We start from the raw sequence: 23726 nt of genomic DNA on the forward strand, positions 1-23726 counted from the left end.
TTTACCAATAGCACATTGGTTAGTTTGTCATTAATTGTCCGTGTAGTGTAAAATAAAGCGTGAAAATTTAAACAACCTGTCTGGGAAAGGGGAAGGGGTAGCTATTTTGCGTTGCGAGACGAGTATCAAGGAGGTCACTGACGCCAGAAACAACCACTTACGATTAGTGGTCAGATGGTCAAAACATGACGCCGCGCACCACGCACAGAGCGACCAGGGTTGAACACTATGTACACGCAGCGGAGCGGTCGGTCGGGCCAGGGGGTCAACTATCACCACGACGGAGCTATGAGCGCCTGGCTTGGCTTATAACCCAGATTTGAGTCAGCAACACTTCATTGTGCGGTCCATTGGGTATACCGAAAGCAGATAAGATTAATGTCGTCCAGAATTTTCACGAAATGAACGTCATTTGGTACTAATTCCAGTCACTAGCATACAATATTTTATGTTTATGCGAAGTTCCAAAAATGTTCTTTTTTTTCACCTGTAAGTGAATACCCGCCTCACCAACCGTCAGCCCACCAATTCATGCCTTGTTTCGCCTAATTACCATCAGCGTTCAGAAAGCCGTGACGAACACACGCACCCTAGACTTGAATCGACATTTAACGAAAAATCGCCGCCAATAGTGACTCGAGCGCCTAATATAATGCCGTCTATTAATGAAAGTCTCAAGGAGTCAATAAAACCAACTTTTAACGGAAGGTGAAATCAGAAATGCGCCTCATTACATATCGTCAAGACTTGTCCTGTGAATTCAGCGCTTGGTCCCGGGGCAAGGATACCTTCAAGCGATCGGTTACATTTATCCTTGCATTGAGAACCCAAACCAGTCATAGCTTACTATTACACATTTTTGTCATACCCATGATAGACGCCTTACGTTGCTTCGAGGAACGCAAAGTGGTCACATTTACATCGAACTGTTCAATACGTATTACAAACCGTTCAATACGTGTTAATGCAGGATTTCTCTAACAAGAATAGGTTACAGGACAAGTGATAGGGTTTCCCACTCCGTAGTAATCAACATTCTAAATCATGTTTGTCTTATCAAGTTTAAGTATCGCCTTCCCAGGCCCCTGAACGCGCGGCACGACCTTAAAATTATTCAACCACGACAAAGGGGTTCGTGCAACGAACTCAGTAACGTTCATAATTAGACCTCAGTTCGATGCGGTTAGCTCGGGTTTTCACCAGCACGAAAGGGAAGGGCCACTTGGGCATGCACAAGCGTCAATTCCACTTGCGGAGTGATCCCTGGTCAGAACGACACGCTGCCAGCGCCACCTACATCTCTAACGTCGGCCCTGTGCGTTCCGTTGCCAGTGCCACCACGCAGACAAGCTAAGCACTCGCTCGCCACCTAGCGTCCGGTATACCAAGCTTTAGTTTCCAGCCCTGCCGTGAGAGATCGCAGTGGTGATCCCATCCATGATTGTGCGTATAAGCTTACCAGTGAGTCAGAAAAAAAAATCGTGATAACGACGCAAAGCTCTGCCTTATTCCGGTATCTTAATACATTAACAACTTTGAATTAACCCGAATTAACCAAAATTAACCCTTGCAAGCATAATAATATCTCAAGGTTCTAGCAGCTGGGTGAATTACACTATCTCTTGAGAGCCAGATTGATCTGATCTTATTCTTAACGACGCAGATCGATCAAGGAAGTCGTTGAATCTCACGCCATGGATGCAGCTGATACCACCGCCGACCGGAGAAGCGTGGCGATTTACACAGCTCTCAGTTGTGCCCCCGACGCGATCAATCCGGCACGCCGTTTGATCATCCTGACTGGGAAGAAATGATAATTCGAGTCAGGTTAAGTGCGCCTGGTCTACCTTCGGTGTCATTTGCTCGTTGTATCAGTCCAGTTCGAGTGAATTTTTAAGTGTTTGATGGTTTCAATTGGCTATAGGTTCAACTTCTGTGTACCAAAATTTAGATAAATTTGTGAGGCCACCAACCATAGGTGATAGCCTTAGGTGAAATTTCTTTTAAACATCATTTCATGTAAGCTCATGATAATTGAACCCTTTTTTGTGTTTTTTTTTTGCAATCTCTTCACTGATTGATGGCAATTATGTGAATGGTTGATCCCCGCACAAAGATAAATTTTGACACAATGAACAGGACGTAGGCGTGATCCCACTCAAATTTGGGCAACCAATCGCGTTTGGGTTTGAAAATCGCACCTGAACAAGATTAGTCAGACATGCTCCATCACATCGCCTCAAGGACTTAGCAGCCAGAGACAAACTAACGAAATGTGAATCCCAGCCCTTCTTCAAGCCTGAGATCAACATCTCCATAGAAGGTATTTTGATTACACCCCTTGCACAAACGTTTGTTAAATCATTCAGATATGTAAATTAGAAGGATTACATGATAGCTCTGTTAACATACACCAAGGTGAGTTAATTCATTTTCTTTGCCACAAGCACTCCCCACAGCTGGCCTGGTAAACATCAAGGATCGCCCGTCCTGTTGCTATTGACACAGTTGATGACTGATGAGCAGGAACAACCATATGACCTTGCCGCGCCGAACCTCAGATAACCTCCACCCCGATCTCATGTGCAACATGGAAAGCTACTGAATATCACCACTGTGGTTATAGTTTGGAAGAGTATTTTGAAATTACGGAGGCCCGACTATTACGAACCGGCATTAGGTTATAACAGGCGAACAACGCCCAAATTCAGTCACAGTTTTTCTTCCATTTACATTGGTGTCAGCCAAGAAATAAACTTAACAGTTAAATTCTCATCATGACCAGAACGGTTAATAGGAACAGCTCCTTGTGCCATCTAATTCAGACAATTGCTAAAATTTGACCAATCATTAGCTAATACAATAACTCCCCAGCCATTAATGGGCGGCACAGACCAAGACAACACTGCTAAAGCCATTTCATGTGAGCTCATAGTAATTCCTTTTGTCTATCACTTAGTCTGGTTGATGGGAATTACTGAACGGGTTGGCCCCATACAAAAAAAATTAAGTACAAGAAATAGTCTGTGGACTTGATCCCATGCAATATAGGGCTAATCTTACTCGAAATTGACCATGCTCGTTAACAAGATTGGCCAGTGATACGCCCCATTACCTAGCATCAGGGACAGCAACATGACAAATTACCGAACGTCATCACTGCATTGACTGTGGTTGCTGGTTTTGATGAATACCTAGTTGGAATTTGAAGGTGGCAGACTATTACTAAATTGTAACAGGTATATCAGGAAGGCATCAAAATTTGGCTTATCCAAATTTCCTTTAACATACCAGCCAAGAAATAAGGCTACCAACTTAATCTTGATTTAGAATGGTCCACGCTCCATCCTGCAGGGACCTGAGCAACTCACCCGCATTTCGGAATCTCTGTATTGTTTAAATTATTTGATGTTTTAGCTATTTGATCATGGCAAAAGTAACCACTCATTATATCAAGTAATATATGCTGAATAACTTGTATTTTTTTTTTGGACTGTTTGCAATTATATCCGGCCTGAACTAAATTCTGCCCAACAGATAGTACCTACAAGAACCCATTCATATTGTGCAGTGAATTCAAACTTGAGCCTCACACGTGGGTCTAGCAGGGCAAACAAGTGAATTATTTGACATGTCGCATGAAATTCTACAAAAAAGGCAGTCAATATATCATTTGAAATTGAGCCAAGTCCGGAGAACCAAACTGAGGCAAACTGTGCGCACACCTCACTTACCAGTCCGCCACAAATACTTACGAACCAAGAGGAATTACGGTAAAGATCTAGGTCCAATATCAAAATTTTTCGATAACCCCACCCAATTTACAGTGAAACTAATAAATTTCCACAATTATCACTGAATCTACGCCGCGGCAAAAACCCGACATTTGAAAACCAGCGTGGGTTCAAGGTCAGGTAATTGCGAGAGCAAGATATGCCAGCCGAGCGCGATTTGGTAGCCGAGGTCTGCGGTGTCGGCCGGGCGTAAAGTTTTTCCTTCACCACACAGTTTTTTTCGCGCAAACTGCCAAAGTTCATGCCAAGATATCATAATCTGGGAGTGAAAGGGGGATAAAGTTTCGGCCCCAGTAGGTTCAATGATTCGTTTATACAAGCCCATCTGCTAATCAGGCCACAAGGTAGGTAAAGAGTCTGAAATCGAAGTCCCAAAGGGACTGTCCAAACACAGACCCCGAAATATCACGTTCTTTTGTTTGTTTGTCAAGCAAAGTTATACAAAATTTTGAAATGCGGTTACACAAATTTTCCTGTTAAGGTAACAACAGTGCAAACACAAGAATTTACCAGGGGCGGTCACGTGACCGAAGATATAGTAGGGGTTGAAACAAACGCTTGAGGGGTTTAAATCTGTGTCTTTATGGGTCCCATGATTAAATTGAGGAATCGCGAATCGTTCCCTGACGTACAAATTTTTGGTGTGTAGAATAGTTTTTTTTTTCTCCAGCAGAATTTATATCGTTTAGCCTGGGCCCTATTTCACTGCCGGCGCAGTACTCCGTCTTAGAACTTCGTCCAGGTCTTCCCCAAATCAATGCGACCTATCTGGGGTAGTTATCTTGATGCCATTCTCCAAGGGCCACGATTTAAAGACGTCACGAGTCAACTCCTTTGCCAAGGTCAACACTGAGCAATCATAAGAAATAAATGACGTCACTGGTGGAAGTCCATGATGCTTACCAAATTATGGGCGTACTGACGGGCGTAACAATTGTCGCGGAAATAAAAGTTACGTGACTGTTCCTCGTTATTCGATACGTACAAGTCACAACTGCAATTTAGACGAATCTCGATGAGATGGCTGATAGACACCGACATACACCTTCATGAACTAGACAGGTAAGGAGATACCCAACTGATTTCCGTAGAATGCTTAGGTATCCCTAACCATGGAGACCAGGGATATGCAAGGAAGTATAAGATTGATGTTAGCCGAAGAGGAGGTATGTTGCAGCACTTCTATGTGCTTCTAACTCTCTGATACGTCGAAACCTGCTTGGACTGGGGATAGTCCCTCGTTGAAAGGAAATAATTTAAGATAGTTGAGCAAATAGAACGCCATAAGACGCCCAACAGAGGTGAGTTCGTTCAAAAGACAGAGAGTCAGACAGGGGCGAGGGAGCACCCCGCCGAAGGTGAGTGGTAAATACGAAGATGATAGAGGATAAGGCGAAGGAAGCAATACCGCCGGGATGAGGTGAGTCCACCGTTGGAAGGATCGCAGCATACGTCACTCATGACGCTAACGCGCTTGAACACACATCTGCAGGACAGAATTCCACGGCGTCGGATAAAATTGTAGGATAGATTCAGTCATGGAGTCTTCGAGTCACACCGGTCAATGATTCAAAGGCGCCACTTGCGGGTGCCATGACTACATGAGAGTACTGAGTAGGTACCTGTCTATGAGCCCAGCGAGACTGCGGTCGTCGGGGCGGCAGGGGTTGTGTCCACCGGTTCGTTAGGTGAAAACGCGTAAGACAGTCTCTCACAGAAGGGCTGCAAGGGTTAGTAACCAATGTCCGGCTGCGGGGTTTTAGTAGGGAATCAGAGATGTGCCGTGAGCGGCAGGGGAGAAAGAGCCAATCACACCCGTCGACGAACGCTAATAACCAGTCGCTACACTGCGTCGTACCTTTAGACAAGTAATCCGGGTCGAGTGATGTAGGGTTCTAGGTTTAGTGGGCCGAGATGGGCCAAGGGAGGGTGCTAGGACGGGCACCAAGAGATCCAAGGTTACAGTGGGGCGCAATAAGTCGTTGTGAGGTGTGATTGAAACAAGAATTATTTTTTTTTTATCCCCCTTACATTTAACACGGGATCCAAAAAAAAAAAACACTTACGTTTATGGCTCTTCTATGCACCGCTGGAGGGAGTAGATTATCGTTGGGAGGGACCGAGAGGTCAACTCGGAAGGAAATTCATCGTAGCGGGATGGGCGTTGTATGAAAGGAAGTGTGCGTCGGTGAAAGATTGATGTACGCGTCGGTAGAATAAGGACCAGCGGGAGATTTGACCCTCAGCATAAAGGTGACCTCAAACGGGGATGTGATTTTTTTTATAGGACAAAAAGGGGGAGAAATATAAGGGTTGATTCGTATTTTACCCTAATCAGACGGTGGCTAAGGGGCTGACCCTTACGGGAGGCATCAAAATTGTTGATAGGGGGAGACTTCCACATCCCAAATTTCCTTACGATGCAGACACCATCCCAGGCAGGAAGACTATATGTTGACAAGCGACAAGCCAGCCTCATTATAAATATTGTTTGTGACGAGCCCCAGGTGCAAGGAACGGTGGCGGAAAGGAATCGGTCAGCTTGAAACCAACGGACCGACCAGCAATTGGAAATGGGTGTGTAATTACGTTTGAACAAGAGAGAAATCAAACAGCAAGAAAAATCAACTCATTAATCAACCATTTGAGGATCTACCAGCCGAAAACACTCGCCTGAGGTTGTTCCAGAGCACGGCGCAGGTCGGCAACCCTCTCGGAAAGAAAAACACCCCCGATGAACAAAAATTTATTAAACAATATTTGTTTTTGAAAACATACTCCCCACCGCTTCCGGACCCCCAGGGGGCACAATCACATTCGTGGCGCCCAACGTGGGGCAATGGCTTTGTTGCATGCAACATGAAATCAGCAGAGTTGCACATACCCGAACCCAAAGAAAAAAAATTCAAGTTCGAAGACTGGAGGAGCTACGGAGAGGAAACACGTTGTATCCACTATCTGTGAAGACAGGATATCATCCAACAAGTCCTGAGGCGCTACGACCCAGAGCAGTTGCAATCCAGTTGCATGCAACATGCAATCAACAGAGTTCCATATACCAGAAGCAAGAAAGAAAGAAACAAGATCGAAGACTTGAGACGCTGCGAAGGAGTAAGATATTACAACTAGGGAGATTGTCGGAGCCCAATGTTCAAGAATATTGCAGTCTTGTTGCATGCAACACGCATTAAAAGCTGCATCAACCTGAACCTAAGAGAGGAGGAGGCTAACGACGGATAGAACGCGGAAGTGCTACAATACATCATTCAAGAGGGTGACGGCCAAGTGAGCACAAGTGATCTGACTATCCGAATAATTGCAACCCATTACACACAACCAGCATGAAGTATTGTTGCATAGACCAGAGCCCAGAAAGGAACGAGATCGAAGACAGGAGAAATTGAACAGGAGCCGAAGTCAAAATGAAACACATGCAGGAATGAATCCAGAGAGCAAAAACAAAAACAAAGGCTACAATTTGGTCATTTACAAAACAATTTAACGCATACATGCACACATATGTATTTATTGAATCCACATTACCACAAGAGCAGGATCAAAGATGGAAGAGATAAATGCATATGTTGCGTCGATACCAAGAAGAAGGTCACTAAAAGAAACCCTTCTGTGTATTCCAGGATCATGGAGCGATCCAGGATGATCGGATCGGTGGACAACTTCGACGGTCAGCAGAACTTACAAGAATGGATCCAGATGGTCAACAGGGCAGCAGAGTTCGCCGGCTGGACCGATGACGCGACGTTCAAGGCAGCCATGTTCCGTCTGCGGGGTGAGGCCGGTGAACACGCAGAGCAGCTGAAATCCGAAGGAAAGATCACATCATGGCCGGAGCTTCAGGTGGCACTGAAGGACCGCTTCGAGACAGCAGGAAAGGAGCAGTGGCATCAATTCCTCCTCAACACGGGCACCCAAGGCTCAAAAACCGTCCAAGAATGGGCCCAAACGGTGCGCATGCTGTCGCTGAGGGCTCTGGGATCGGAGCCCTTGGGCATAAAGGAAGAAGGAGAGGAACCAATGACTGCGGAACAGAAGCTGATCGCCGAGACGGCCCAGAAGGAAGCAAGAAAAAATCTCTTGGACTTCATGAGAAGGACCAACTTCGTCAGGGGACTAAGGAGCAACCTACGCCAGATGGTATGGAGGAGGAAATGTAAGACGTTCGACGATGCAGTTAAAACCGCAGCGGAAGAAGAGGCAGTGGAGGCCAGCCACCGGGAGGAGGAAGTCCTCAGCTGCTATGTGAAAGGATTTCCCGAGCCTACAACGACCGGACTGGTAGAGAAAATCGTAGCCGCGCTGGAGATGCGAGATGAAGAACGAAAGGAGAAGAAAGAAAAAGGAACAGAAGCATCCAGGACCAAGAAACAAAAGCCCGGACCCGCTGGTGTAACCGAAAGATCAGAAGACGAATACGAGGGAGACGAGGACGAACAAGGGGGAGCACGCCGAAAATACTATCCCAACCGAGCGACGCCCCGTCCCAACGGTAACTCTTCTGATGCCCGGCCTCAATACCGGGAACAACTGCCCCTCCCAAGGCAAGCCCGATTCCAGAACGGTCCGACCACCGCACGGGAATGGCGGCGCGCCGAGCTCCCGAACGGCAGGAGGTTCGGCGGCTACGACAACCAGGCCAGGCGGGAGAGGGACCTGACCCTGAACCTATGCTTTAACTGCCACCGCCCGGGACACCGGGCCTTCGAGTGCCCTACCAGCCAACGCCAGCAGGGAAACGGCTACCGCCGGCTGTATTAGGGGACCAGCCGGCGACGAATGGACGAAACGCCCCTTCGATCCACCTAGAGGAGGAGGTGATGACCGACCACGTCATCGAGACCAACTACATAGCGCCGTCAACATCACGAGATGCTAACCAACACATCAAAACGTGTACCTGTCGAGCGAGGATCCAGGGAAAACCGGCACTGGTTCTAGTGGACACTGGATCTATGGTCACCATCGTGAGATCCTCACTCATCGGACATCATGAACAGCAAGCCTCCCAAGCAGTGGGCGTGGTCCTTCGGTCCGCCTCAGGTCATGTAATACCGGTCACCCAAGAAGCAGCAGTGGAATTCGAGTTAGGAGGAGAAAGGAAGAAACACGACGCTTTTATGTGTACAGAGCTTCACTATGACGCCATAATCGGATTTGACTTTATCCAAAAGAACAACATCGTCATCGACGCAGCCAACAGAACACTCTGGCTCTCTCCAACCAACAAAATCAAACTGGAGAACGGGAAAGATGACACCCCAGAAGAGAGCGTGGGCCTCTACCTAACCAGCATCGGAGACACAGTGGACCAAGTTGAACGGTCCCAGGCGGAAAAGGAACGCCCCAAGGATACAGCTCGAGCAACCAGTGACCGGGGAATATCAAGCCGTGCCACAAGAAAGCCAGCAGGTGAGCAGAGCCGTCAGCAACGGGGTCAGGATCAACCCGGGAAAAATCGCCAACAAGCGGACCAACCACCCAGGCAATCCACCACCCAAGAGGAAAACGTTGAAAGCCACGAGCAAAAACTGCCAACAACGAAAGGCTCAAGCGGTCAACACATCAGTGAAGAAAACACCCCAACGTCTGCCACAGCAGGAAGGAAAGAAGAAAAAAGAGATCTGGAGATCCTCGATACCGGAACGCTGAATCCGGAGCAAAGAAAACAACTGCAAAACTTGATCGAAGAACATTCAGAATGCTTTTCCTGGAACGGAGAACTGGGGACCTGTGAACTTATCGAGCACCGGATCGAGCTGACCTCCAACAAACCAATTCGAAGACCTGCCTACCAAGTAGCACAAACACAAAGAGAGTTCATGGAAACAGAAGTTCGGGACATGCTGGAAAAAGGGGTAATTGAGCCATCGGTTTCACCCTACGCAGCCGGAGTGGTGCTGGTACCCAAGAAAACAGGTGAACTACGGTTCTGCGTCGACTATAGAGGGCTGAATGAGGTCACAAAACCCGACCACTACCCACTCCCGGTAGCACACAACGAGATCTTCGACACGCTGGGAGAAGCAACTATTTTCAGTTGCCTGGACTGCCAACAAGGATACTGGCAAGTAAAAGTGGCGGCCGAGGACCGACCGAAGACAGCATTCCGATGCTTCCTGGGCTTGTTCCAGTTCCTTAAATTGCCGTTCGGCCTCAAGGGAGCACCTGCGACGTACCAGCGCCTGATGTCCCACGTCCTGTCGGGCTACACAGGAAAGTTCTGCCACTGCTTCATCGACGACATTATTTGCTATTCGAAGAACTTTGAAGAACACCTAGAGCACCTGAAACTGATCTTCGGCAGACTGAGCGAAGCTGGCATCAAACTGAAGCCCTCCAAGTGCGCCTTCGCCAAAGAGAGCGTCACCTACTTGGGCCACCGAATCTCCGTAGGAGAGCTCCGCCCCGACCCTGACAATGTGGAAAAGATCCGCAACCTGCCGCCTCCAACAACACGCCGAGAGGTACGCTCCTTCATCGGGATGGCTTCCTACTACCGCTGCTTCGTCCCAGACTTCAGCAGGAGGGCAAAACCACTCACGGACCTCACAAAAACAACCGTGCCCTTCGAATGGGGAAAGAAACAGGAGGACGCCTTCGCCGACCTGAAGCAAGTTCTCACCCAAGAACCAGTGCTCGCCCTCCCAGACTTCTCACAGCCATTCATCTTGATGACCGACGGGAGCTCGACCGGACTGGGGGCGATCCTAGGCCAAAAGAAGGAGAGTGAGAAGAAAGAGAGGGTCATCGGGTACGCATCTCGGCGCACCACCGCCAACGAAGAAAAGTTCTCGGCCTGTGAACTCGAGTGCCTGGCTCTCGTATGGGCTGTCCAGCACTTCCGAACCTACATCCTCGGGAGAAAGACCACGGTGGCCACCGATCACTGGGCACTCAAATGGTTGCTGGATATGAAGAACGGGAACCCACGTCTTCAGCGATGGAAAATGGCTCTCCAGGAGTACGACTTGGACATCATCCACAAGCCAGGGAGCATGCATCGGAATGTCGATTTCCTGTCCAGGATGTACCAGGAAGAGACCGACGAAAAACAAGAACTTTGCTATTCCAACGCAACGGCTGAAACACACTCTGCCAAGGAGGACAGGACAACGCCCTCAAGGGATGAGGACCTCAGTGCACCCAAGAGCAGACGAGTGGTCTCAGAGAGTGACCGCAGGCCGGTGGAAATCCAAGAAGACACGCCATCAAGGCCAACAATGGGGACGGAAGGCGAAGAAACATCACGCGCAACACCAGGAGGCGACATCCAGCCCCTCAGAAGAGCGGAGATGAGAAGGAACCGCTTCGTCCGGGACCGAGACATCAACAGCATACAGACCGAACAAACCTCGGGAAGAGAAGCGGCAAACATCACAACAGCATCGGAAAGTCTCGGGAGGCAACTGCTGAAACAAGAGCAACAGCAAGACCCAGACTGTTCCGAAATCAGGGACGCCATCAACAACCAACGACCCTTACCGAAATGGGTGGAAAAGGACACCATTCGAATCGCCACCGACGGAGTGCTGGAAAAGATCGACAGAGATGCAATCGGAACAGAAACATGCAAGCCCCTACTCCCGGCCCGTCTCGCAAAGACAGCGGTAGCAGATGCTCACGCCGGGCATCTCAAGCTTACGAAAACGCTCGCCAAATTGAGGGAAAAGTATCATTTCAAGCACATGCACGCCCAATGTACCAAGTACATTGCAGGATGTCAAACATGCCAAGAGAAAGACCGAGGCAGAAAAATCAAAGCCCCGTTGGGTATGCTCCCAAAGCCCTGGGGAGCCTGGCACACCATCGCCGTGGACGTCCTCGGACCCCTGCCCCAGACAAGGGCCGGAAACAAGTACGTGATCATCGTCACCGACTACCTCACTCGGTACGTCCTCGCTTTAGCTGTGAAGGACCAAACAGCAGAGACCACAGCGGAAGCGCTCATGCAGAAATTCCTCGAGTACGGTTTTCCGGCGAAACTGATCACCGACAACGGGCCAAACTTTAGAGCAAAGCTGATGCAGCAGCTATGCTCGCTCCTGGAGATCACCCACCTCTTCACCACCCCGTACCACCCACAGTTCGACGGTCTCTGTGAGAGATTCAACCGAACGTTGGCATCGATGCTTCGGGCATTCGTACAAGAGCATCAGCGAGACTGGGACGTCCATCTGCCCTACGTCATGTACGCATACCGAACGGCGGTGCAGGAGAGCACCAAGGAGACACCATTCTTCCTCATGTTCGGACGACAATCACGGGAACCGCTAGATCTGCTCCTCCGATCAGAAGAGGATCCAGACAATCTAGCACTGACGAGCAAGCCGGCAATGGTGGTCAGGATGCACGCTGCTTTTGAACGGGTCCAAGCACAGCTACAAGAAGCTCACACGAGACAGAAGCAGTATCATGACCGCGGCTGCAAGGACCGCAGCTTCGACGTAGGGGACGAGGTGATGCTGTTGGACGAGAGAGTTCCGGTTGGACAAACCAAGAAACTACACCCACCCTGGAAGCCCGGATACAGAATTCTGGAGAAAGTCGGGCCTCTCAACTACAAGATCGAACACCCCAATCGACGTGGGAAGATCCTGAGAGTCCACCTCGACCGACTGAAGCTGCAAAAGCCAGTTCACATTTGGCCGTGTGAAGACGAAGATACACCCGGAGGCCAGGCCTCACAAGCCACAGCAACAGGCCCCTCCCCTCTGGAAACCTGGCGGCGGGAGAAGAAGGGCTACCGACCATTCCCGGAACACTGGTCTGGTCTAGAAGATACCGAGACGGAAGAGCAAGACGAGAACAATGAAGGAGCAGAAGCCTTCCACACTCCTCCCGCGTCACCAACAACTACCTCTCCAGCTGCACCAGACGTCGATCTAGCACGACCAGCCCAGGAGAACACAAGTGGGCCAAGGGAAAGCACGCACCAGGGTCCTCCAACCTCTCGGTCATCCCAAGGAACAGTCAGTCGCAGCCCCGCCCAAAGAACAGAGCACGGCCCGACAACACCGCAAGACGAGGTCCCACTGGTCAACACGGCGCGCCATCCCATCTCGCTAGAGGAGGACCACAACGCTCCTAGACCTCCCCAGCCAGAGACCCTACGAGATGGGCCGCCTGACCAACCAGCGCTTAGAAGATCAGAAAGGATTCGAGCTCGTGACGAACACCGAATGGACGAGGAGGCCAGAGACGAACAAGGAGGAGCCAGTGGAGGGATGGTGGCTGACCACACCCACAATGCCCATGCCACGACCGAACCCAATCCACCACCACAGCTCAGGGTCGACCCCACTCACAATCTCGAGGACAGCTCTGATAGCGGTATACCTCGGACGGGGACACCACGGCAGGGAAGGACCAGCCTCCGCGCCACATTAGATGAAAACCGGGGAGCCTCACCAACCTACCAACCCAGAACACGACGGGGCCGGACAACCAGACCTCGGGAAATTCCCATAATTCGACGCTCGGAACGGATCAGAGAAAGAAACGCGCGACGAAACGAAGATGAGAGTGCTTAACAACCTCTCCATTGTTGCAGGATCGACAAGATGAAGCCACGACAGATCATCAACATGGGAACTTGGCTGCTCATCATCTGGATGTGTCTCGACACCTCCAACTCGCTGCAGGAGCCGGGAGACGGCACCGAGGAACGCGAAAGGGTTATTCCGGGCCTGCACAGCGGGCTGCTGTTCCAACCAAGGGGACCTCTGTTGCTGGCCACCGGTGTCTGGACGGCAGTGGTGAGGTTCCACCACAAAGATGTACACGACCAGGCCACATATCTGCGGAAACAATTTCAAGACATCACCAAAACCCTAACAGACCTACTCGATCAAGCCGCAAATTTCCCTAATCCGCACGGGACGCGCGAAGAAGAAATAAGAAAGACCGAATTCCTTAAAGGAGTAATGGAAACCTGGAAACACGAGAAGATATGGATGGAAGCCGAGGTAGAAGCCGCCGAGCAGGAAATCCTGGAACTTCGCAGCGAACTAAGACTCAGCCGGAGGGAGCGAGCCCTGATACCATTCCTTGGAGATGGTCTGAAGTGGCTTTTTGGTACATCCACGGAGAAAGACACCCAAAGGATTCATCAAGAAGTGAAGAAGGTAGAAGCCAAGGTGGGACAGTTACATCACATCGTTGGGCTACAAACAACTCTGATCGGTACACTGTCAAAAGACCAAAAGACGAACAGGCAGAATATTGCTCGACTGGCAGAGAAGACCGCGACCCTGGAAGTCACTTTAGTTGCAGCCCGAGAAGCCAGACATAACATCCGGAACGAGATCGACCTCACACAGCTTGTTTCTTCAGCGATTAGAACAGCCGGCGCAGCAGTGATGGCCTTCCGCCATGAGGTACAGAAAATCGTACTAGCCATGGCGCACACCCAACAAGGAAAAGTCACCCCAACCATACTACACCCAAAGAGCTTGAGGGCCATTCTGATAGACATCAAACAACACCTTCCGACCGGATGGACCACCGCAGTGACCCTTACAGACACGCCAGCGGAAATCTACAACGTACTCGACATTGCGGCGATTGCTTCTAGTGATGGATGGGAGGTACACGTCCAAATTCCCCTGAAAAGCCAGAACTACGGTGACTTTTTCATATACCATGTCACATCCATACCGACTCACTTTATGAACTCGACAATAGCTCTGCAGACGGATGTTGGCGCGGAGTTTTTCGCCATTTCAAACGACCAGCGACTTCACATTGAAATCACCCAAGAAGACGTCGAACAATGCAAAACGACCACCAAGAAGACAATTTGCCAGCGATTCGCACCCCTCATCAGAGAAACACGCAAGGGATGCCTATACCATGCATTTAGAGACGACCGTGCAGCAGCTGACCAAGACTGTACCCGGAGGATCGTCCGGACGAAACCCCAAGTTTACTCGCTGTCAGACCACCAGTGGCTCTACGCCCTCCCTCAAGAGGAACTTTTCGCCATGCAATGCGCCAAAGACAATGAGCCTTCCAAAGGATTCAGACTTCAGGGCACCGGAGTTTTCTCCCTGCCACCCGGATGTGCGGCGATAGGAGACCAGTATATCATACCAGCCCATCTGAGAGGAGAGGCACAAGCCAGGGACTTTGACCTAGATGACCTGACACACTTCAAGTTGAACCTGAACGTCTCAGCAATCTTCAAGCGTCTTCCGGCTACAAAGGATCTCGACCAAACTGTCCTGGAACAGATAATTGACACCATGCCAGCGTCCGACGAAGAGGCTCCTAAACTGTCCGAGTTGAAAAGGAAAATGGCCGAGTGGGACCACAAGCCGACCAGTGACGTCCGCGAAGTCTCAGTGATTGGCCACACTTCAATCTCCATTGGAACACTGGGAGTGGTTGGAGTGGTGATCCTCGCCATCTTCCTATGCCGCAGAAATGTCACACCCAACAGCACACACGTCATCCAAAGCCCTCCGACAGTATCCGCCCCAATCAATTCCGAAAGCCCGAACTCAGCCATCATTTCGCTGCAGACACGAATGGGTTCCCTGGAACGGGCAATGACCGAAGCAAAAGAAGAAGCCTCAAAGGTCGCTACGGTACAGAAACAAATTCGGGAGCTACAAGAAAAGTGCGAAGAGCTGCTGTAATCGGCAAGAACGAAATATCCTATCCAAAGGACCAATCCTCAAAAGGTAACTTCCTTTCAGCCATCCTACCCATTACAAGGGTCAGGCACAGGACCCAGGTGATCCATTCCTTCCCCCCAGCGATTCCCAAAACCCCACGTTTTTTTTCAGGAAGCAGACGAACGACGTCCCACCAAGGAGGAGGAGGAGGAGGCAAGGGCGTTGCCACAAACGCCCAGGGCCCAGCGTCAAGGGCTCGAGCTACACGACTACGCCAGCTGAACCGGAATGGACCCAACCGACCGAAGGGCCTCGCCAGGCGACGAACTGGAGGCAAGGCCCAGGACTCCGCACCCAAGTTGCCACAGGCGAGCCACGCTGGACTTCGAGCAAAAGTGTGGGGGTGATGTACAGATATGATGATGCGCGCGCGGTGTGTGTGATAGGTTTAAGTAGTGAAGGGCGCCTACCGCCTGAGAAGGCAACAGGTGTGTAGTGTGTACCGACCGGCCGACCTGTCGGGACTCTACCCTAGAAATGTGGGGAAACGTTCGGGGAATAGGGGCGGGGGCGTATATCATGTAAGTTAGGTTAAGGTAAGGGGTGGCAAGGGTCTGGCCTCAAGGGAATTTCACATCCAGTCCAGTCACAACGTCCAATCACTAGAAGACCCCAGAGCCACTCACCCTATCGTCCAAAACCAAAACCCACCCATCCCGCTTCTTAATGGTCACAGAAGCAGGCGTCGCCGCCCAAGACACCGAGGGAACATGCGGATCTGCAAGTCACAAGGCCTCCGGATCTTCGTACAAGACACTCCACTTCAATTGTGAGGGCACAATTAAAAGAAGAAGCCTGAAAATGTAACAGCTGAATGCTGTGACATTTTTTTTCATCAAAATCCTACATTTTTCATACATATAAACTGCCTCACATAGTACCCTGTCTGCCGGGACGCCGGGCCAAGGAGGAGACCGGGTCACACACCTACCGAGCAGCTGCGCCATCGAGCCGGCTAATGCCGCAAGATCAAACGCTCGCCGCCGGTAGCGCAAACAAACTCCACCCGACGCCGAGCCAGTGGCCGACAAGCCGGCGCCTCGACATCCTCTGGAAAACCAGGGCCGGGCCAGCTGCGTCCGACATCGCTGGAAGTCGACATCCGGCGAAACACCTGGTGCTGGCTAGTGCGAAAAACACCGCGTCCGGTGCAGCCAAGGACCGACAACCGGCGGAAATCGAGTGTGAAACGTCACATCCGACACCGGCAACGGGGGCCGACTCCAGCGGAAACAGCGGAGGAGGGGAGAAATCCGAAGCTTCGGCCACGCCGGACGTGCTTCCTCTCGAAGCCCCGGTCAGGGGGCTACCGCCGGAGATCAGCCAGGAAAGGACCGATTAACTGTCCCGGTCACAGAAATCGACCCCCCGCCGGAACCGGATAACGAAAGGAATAAAATCGGACCGCAGAAGAGGAGAGAGACAGAACACCCGGGGAGTCTCTGCCGGCTGGACCAGTGCTCTCTTCCTCTGACTCTCTGGTGCAACACTCATCAAGAACAAGACCAATCTTCGACGCCACCAAAATTCAAGTGAGTCGCCAGCAGAAAGCTGCCTGCCACTCCCAGCCCTCCAGCCATGCCCACCACACACGCATTCTCTCCCCCTTCCCCCATATCTACCGGGCGTCTACCCCAGTCTAGACCTACCGTCCCGTAGGGTCAGGCCTTGCCACCATTAGCAGATGTAACAGCTGGGGGTAGGGTGATGGGGATTGTTCGACGGCGCCGCACTGCCGGGTGCGGCAATGGTCCATTTACATTTTGTGTCGGAGCCGGGACCATTTGCCAACCATTTACGCTCCTTTGTACGCGACCGCCAGGGCCGGGGGTAGGTGTGAGGACGGGATAGGAGGGGTGAAAGTTCTGACATCATTAAGTGACGTCATGCGGCACCGGTCCCCGTCCGTCGGGCCAGCGCGCCGCCAATGGTCGAAACCATTTGGTAACGTGTCACTTGATGCGCCGCGATGCTGTCACTAATTAAGTCTAGAATTAAGCATTAAGGTAGGCCGCGCCTGTTAGGGTTAGGTTTAAGTAAACAACGGGATTGACAAGTTGACAATCTCGAGTACGATTTACCAATAGCACATTGGTTAGTTTGTCATTAATTGTCCGTGTAGTGTAAAATAAAGCGTGAAAATTTAAACAACCTGTCTGGGAAAGGGGAAGGGGTAGCTATTTTGCGTTGCGAGACGAGTATCAAGGAGGTCACTGACGCCAGAAACAACCACTTACGATTAGTGGTCAGATGGTCAAAACATGACGCCGCGCACCACGCACAGAGCGACCAGGGTTGAACACTATGTACACGCAGCGGAGCGGTCGGTCGGGCCAGGGGGTCAACTATCACCACGACGGAGCTATGAGCGCCTGGCTTGGCTTATAACCCAGATTTGAGTCAGCAACACTTCATTGTGCGGTCCATTGGGTATACCGAAAGCAGATAAGATTAATGTCGTCCAGAATTTTCACGAAATGAACGTCATTTGGTACTAATTCCAGTCACTAGCATACAATATTTTATGTTTATGCGAAGTTCCAAAAATGTTCTTTTTTTCACCTGTAAGTGAATACCCGCCTCACCAACCGTCAGCCCACCAATTCATGCCTTGTTTCGCCTAATTACCATCAGCGTTCAGAAAGCCGTGACGAACACACGCACCCTAGACTTGAATCGACATTTAACGAAAAATCGCCGCCAATAGTGACTCGAGCGCCTAATATAATGCCGTCTATTAATGAAAGTCTCAAGGAGTCAATAAAACCAACTTTTAACGGAAGGTGAAATCAGAAATGCGCCTCATTACATATCGTCAAGACTTGTCCTGTGAATTCAGCGCTTGGTCCCGGGGCAAGGATACCTTCAAGCGATCGGTTACATTTATCCTTGCATTGAGAACCCAAACCAGTCATAGCTTACTATTACACATTTTTGTCATACCCATGATAGACGCCTTACGTTGCTTCGAGGAACGCAAAGTGGTCACATTTACATCGAACTGTTCAATACGTATTACAAACCGTTCAATACGTGTTAATGCAGGATTTCTCTAACAAGAATAGGTTACAGGACAAGTGATAGGGTTTCCCACTCCGTAGTAATCAACATTCTAAATCATGTTTGTCTTATCAAGTTTAAGTATCGCCTTCCCAGGCCCCTGAACGCGCGGCACGACCTTAAAATTATTCAACCACGACAAAGGGGTTCGTGCAACGAACTCAGTAACGTTCATAATTAGACCTCAGTTCGATGCGGTTAGCTCGGGTTTTCACCAGCACGAAAGGGAAGGGCCACTTGGGCATGCACAAGCGTCAATTCCACTTGCGGAGTGATCCCTGGTCAGAACGACACGCTGCCAGCGCCACCTACATCTCTAACGTCGGCCCTGTGCGTTCCGTTGCCAGTGCCACCACGCAGACAAGCTAAGCACTCGCTCGCCACCTAGCGTCCGGTATACCAAGCTTTAGTTTCCAGCCCTGCCGTGAGAGATCGCAGTGGTGATCCCATCCATGATTGTGCGTATAAGCTTACCAGTGAGTCAGAAAAAAAAATCGTGATAACGACGCAAAGCTCTGCCTTATTCCGGTATCTTAATACATTAACAACTTTGAATTAACCCGAATTAACCAAAATTAACCCTTGCAAGCATAATAATATCTCAAGGTTCTAGCAGCTGGGTGAATTACACTATCTCTTGAGAGCCAGATTGATCTGATCTTATTCTTAACGACGCAGATCGATCAAGGAAGTCGTTGAATCTCACGCCATGGATGCAGCTGATACCACCGCTGACCGGAGAAGCGTGGCGATTTACACAGCTCTCAGTTGTGCCCCCGACGCGATCAATCCGGCACGCCGTTTGATCATCCTGACTGGGAAGAAATGATAATTCGAGTCAGGTTAAGTGCGCCTGGTCTACCTTCGGTGTCATTTGCTCGTTGTATCAGTCCAGTTCGAGTGAATTTTTAAGTGTTTGATGGTTTCAATTGGCTATAGGTTCAACTTCTGTGTACCAAAATTTAGATAAATTTGTGAGGCCACCAACCATAGGTGATAGCCTTAGGTGAAATTTCTTTTAAACATCATTTCATGTAAGCTCATGATAATTGAACCCTTTTTTGTGTTTTTTTTTTTGCAATCTCTTCACTGATTGATGGCAATTATGTGAATGGTTGATCCCCGCACAAAGATAAATTTTGACACAATGAACAGGACGTAGGCGTGATCCCACTCAAATTTGGGCAACCAATCGCGTTTGGGTTTGAAAATCGCACCTGAACAAGATTAGTCAGACATGCTCCATCACATCGCCTCAAGGACTTAGCAGCCAGAGACAAACTAACGAAATGTGAATCCCAGCCCTTCTTCAAGCCTGAGATCAACATCTCCATAGAAGGTATTTTGATTACACCCCTTGCACAAACGTTTGTTAAATCATTCAGATATGTAAATTAGAAGGATTACATGATAGCTCTGTTAACATACACCAAGGTGAGTTAATTCATTTTCTTTGCCACAAGCACTCCCCACAGCTGGCCTGGTAAACATCAAGGATCGCCCGTCCTGTTGCTATTGACACAGTTGATGACTGATGAGCAGGAACAACCATATGACCTTGCCGCGCCGAACCTCAGATAACCTCCACCCCGATCTCATGTGCAACATGGAAAGCTACTGAATATCACCACTGTGGTTATAGTTTGGAAGAGTATTTTGAAATTACGGAGGCCCGACTATTACGAACCGGCATTAGGTTATAACAGGCGAACAACGCCCAAATTCAGTCACAGTTTTTCTTCCATTTACATTGGTGTCAGCCAAGAAATAAACTTAACAGTTAAATTCTCATCATGACCAGAACGGTTAATAGGAACAGCTCCTTGTGCCATCTAATTCAGACAATTGCTAAAATTTGACCAATCATTAGCTAATACAATAACTCCCCAGCCATTAATGGGCGGCACAGACCAAGACAACACTGCTAAAGCCATTTCATGTGAGCTCATAGTAATTCCTTTTGTCTATCACTTAGTCTGGTTGATGGGAATTACTGAACGGGTTGGCCCCATACAAAAAAAATTAAGTACAAGGAATAGTCTGTGGACTTGATCCCATGCAATATAGGGCTAATCTTACTCGAAATTGACCATGCTCGTTAACAAGATTGGCCAGTGATACGCCCCATTACCTAGCATCAGGGACAGCAACATGACAAATTACCGAACGTCATCACTGCATTGACTGTGGTTGCTGGTTTTGATGAATACCTAGTTGGAATTTGAAGGTGGCAGACTATTACTAAATTGTAACAGGTATATCAGGAAGGCATCAAAATTTGGCTTATCCAAATTTCCTTTAACATACCAGCCAAGAAATAAGGCTACCAACTTAATCTTGATTTAGAATGGTCCACGCTCCATCCTGCAGGGACCTGAGCAACTCACCCGCATTTCGGAATCTCTGTATTGTTTAAATTATTTGATGTTTTAGCTATTTGATCATGGCAAAAGTAACCACTCATTATATCAAGTAATATATGCTGAATAACTTGTATTTTTTTTTTGGACTGTTTGCAATTATATCCGGCCTGAACTAAATTCTGCCCAACAGATAGTACCTACAAGAACCCATTCATATTGTGCAGTGAATTCAAACTTGAGCCTCACACGTGGGTCTAGCAGGGCAAACAAGTGAATTATTTGACATGTCGCATGAAATTCTACAAAAAAGGCAGTCAATATATCATTTGAAATTGAGCCAAGTCCGGAGAACCAAACTGAGGCAAACTGTGCGCACACCTCACTTACCAGTCCGCCACAAATACTTACGAACCAAGAGGAATTACGGTAAAGATCTAGGTCCAATATCAAAATTTTTCGATAACCCCACCCAATTTACAGTGAAACTAATAAATTTCCACAATTATCACTGAATCTACGCCGCGGCAAAAACCCGACATTTGAAAACCAGCGTGGGTTCAAGGTCAGGTAATTGCGAGAGCAAGATATGCCAGCCGAGCGCGATTTGGTAGCCGAGGTCTGCGGTGTCGGCCGGGCGTAAAGTTTTTCCTTCACCACACAGTTTTTTTCGCGCAAACTGCCAAAGTTCATGCCAAGATATCATAATCTGGGAGTGAAAGGGGGATAAAGTTTCGGCCCCAGTAGGTTCAATGATTCGTTTATACAAGCCCATCTGCTAATCAGGCCACAAGGTAGGTAAAGAGTCTGAAATCGAAGTCCCAAAGGGACTGTCCAAACACAGACCCCGAAATATCACGTTCTTTTGTTTGTTTGTCAAGCAAAGTTATACAAAATTTTGAAATGCGGTTACACAAATTTTCCTGTTAAGGTAACAACAGTGCAAACACAAGAATTTACCAGGGGCGGTCACGTGACCGAAGATATAGTAGGGGTTGAAACAAACGCTTGAGGGGTTTAAATCTGTGTCTTTATGGGTCCCATGATTAAATTGAGGAATCGCGAATCGTTCCCTGACGTACAAATTTTTGGTGTGTAGAATAGTTTTTTTTTCTCCAGCAGAATTTATATCGTTTAGCCTGGGCCCTATTTCACTGCCGGCGCAGTACTCCGTCTTAGAACTTCGTCCAGGTCTTCCCCAAATCAATGCGACCTATCTGGGGTAGTTATCTTGATGCCATTCTCCAAGGGCCACGATTTAAAGACGTCACGAGTCAACTCCTTTGCCAAGGTCAACACTGAGCAATCATAAGAAATAAATGACGTCACTGGTGGAAGTCCATGATGCTTACCAAATTATGGGCGTACTGACGGGCGTAACAATTGTCGCGGAAATAAAAGTTACGTGACTGTTCCTCGTTATTCGATACGTACAAGTCACAACTGCAATTTAGACGAATCTCGATGAGATGGCTGATAGACACCGACATACACCTTCATGAACTAGACAGGTAAGGAGATACCCAACTGATTTCCGTAGAATGCTTAGGTATCCCTAACCATGGAGACCAGGGATATGCAAGGAAGTATAAGATTGATGTTAGCCGAAGAGGAGGTATGTTGCAGCACTTCTATGTGCTTCTAACTCTCTGATACGTCGAAACCTGCTTGGACTGGGGATAGTCCCTCGTTGAAAGGAAATAATTTAAGATAGTTGAGCAAATAGAACGCCATAAGACGCCCAACAGAGGTGAGTTCGTTCAAAAGACAGAGAGTCAGACAGGGGCGAGGGAGCACCCCGCCGAAGGTGAGTGGTAAATACGAAGATGATAGAGGATAAGGCGAAGGAAGCAATACCGCCGGGATGAGGTGAGTCCACCGTTGGAAGGATCGCAGCATACGTCACTCATGACGCTAACGCGCTTGAACACACATCTGCAGGACAGAATTCCACGGCGTCGGATAAAATTGTAGGATAGATTCAGTCATGGAGTCTTCGAGTCACACCGGTCAATGATTCAAAGGCGCCACTTGCGGGTGCCATGACTACATGAGAGTACTGAGTAGGTACCTGTCTATGAGCCCAGCGAGACTGCGGTCGTCGGGGCGGCAGGGGTTGTGTCCACCGGTTCGTTAGGTGAAAACGCGTAAGACAGTCTCTCACAGAAGGGCTGCAAGGGTTAGTAACCAATGTCCGGCTGCGGGGTTTTAGTAGGGAATCAGAGATGTGCCGTGAGCGGCAGGGGAGAAAGAGCCAATCACACCCGTCGACGAACGCTAATAACCAGTCGCTACACTGCGTCGTACCTTTAGACAAGTAATCCGGGTCGAGTGATGTAGGGTTCTAGGTTTAGTGGGCCGAGATGGGCCAAGGGAGGGTGCTAGGACGGGCACCAAGAGATCCAAGGTTACAGTGGGGCGCAATAAGTCGTTGTGAGGTGTGATTGAAACAAGAATTATTTTTTTTTATCCCCCTTACATTTAACACGGGATCCAAAAAAAAAAAAACACTTACGTTTATGGCTCTTCTATGCACCGCTGGAGGGAGTAGATTATCGTTGGGAGGGACCGAGAGGTCAACTCGGAAGGAAATTCATCGTAGCGGGATGGGCGTTGTATGAAAGGAAGTGTGCGTCGGTGAAAGATTGATGTACGCGTCGGTAGAATAAGGACCAGCGGGAGATTTGACCCTCAGCATAAAGGTGACCTCAAACGGGGATGTGATTTTTTTTTATAGGACAAAAAGGGGGAGAAATATAAGGGTTGATTCGTATTTTACCCTAATCAGACGGTGGCTAAGGGGCTGACCCTTACGG

At 49.0% G+C, this 23726-nt stretch overlaps 1 protein-coding gene and 1 long non-coding RNA gene across 2 annotated transcripts in view; one reads left to right on the top strand and one right to left on the bottom strand.

The window, feature by feature from the left end:
* Positions 1-23726, top strand: part of LOC122384736 (cerebellar degeneration-related protein 2-like) — a 94426-nt gene that overhangs the window by 8569 nt on the left and 62131 nt on the right. The gene's annotated exons all lie outside the window — the stretch shown is intronic.
* On the bottom strand, positions 907-3903 carry LOC122384740. The gene is made up of 3 exons (XR_006257086.1): positions 3735-3903; positions 1692-1800; positions 907-1404 (listed from the first exon to the last, which is right to left on the bottom strand). It is a non-coding gene; the product is annotated as an uncharacterized LOC122384740 (long non-coding RNA).

The sequence above is a fragment of the Amphibalanus amphitrite genome, unplaced genomic scaffold, assembly GCF_019059575.1.
Source record: "Amphibalanus amphitrite isolate SeventyFive unplaced genomic scaffold, NRLGWU_Aamphi_draft 000197F_arrow, whole genome shotgun sequence".
In the NCBI taxonomy this organism is placed as follows: domain Eukaryota; kingdom Metazoa; phylum Arthropoda; class Thecostraca; order Balanomorpha; family Balanidae; genus Amphibalanus; species Amphibalanus amphitrite.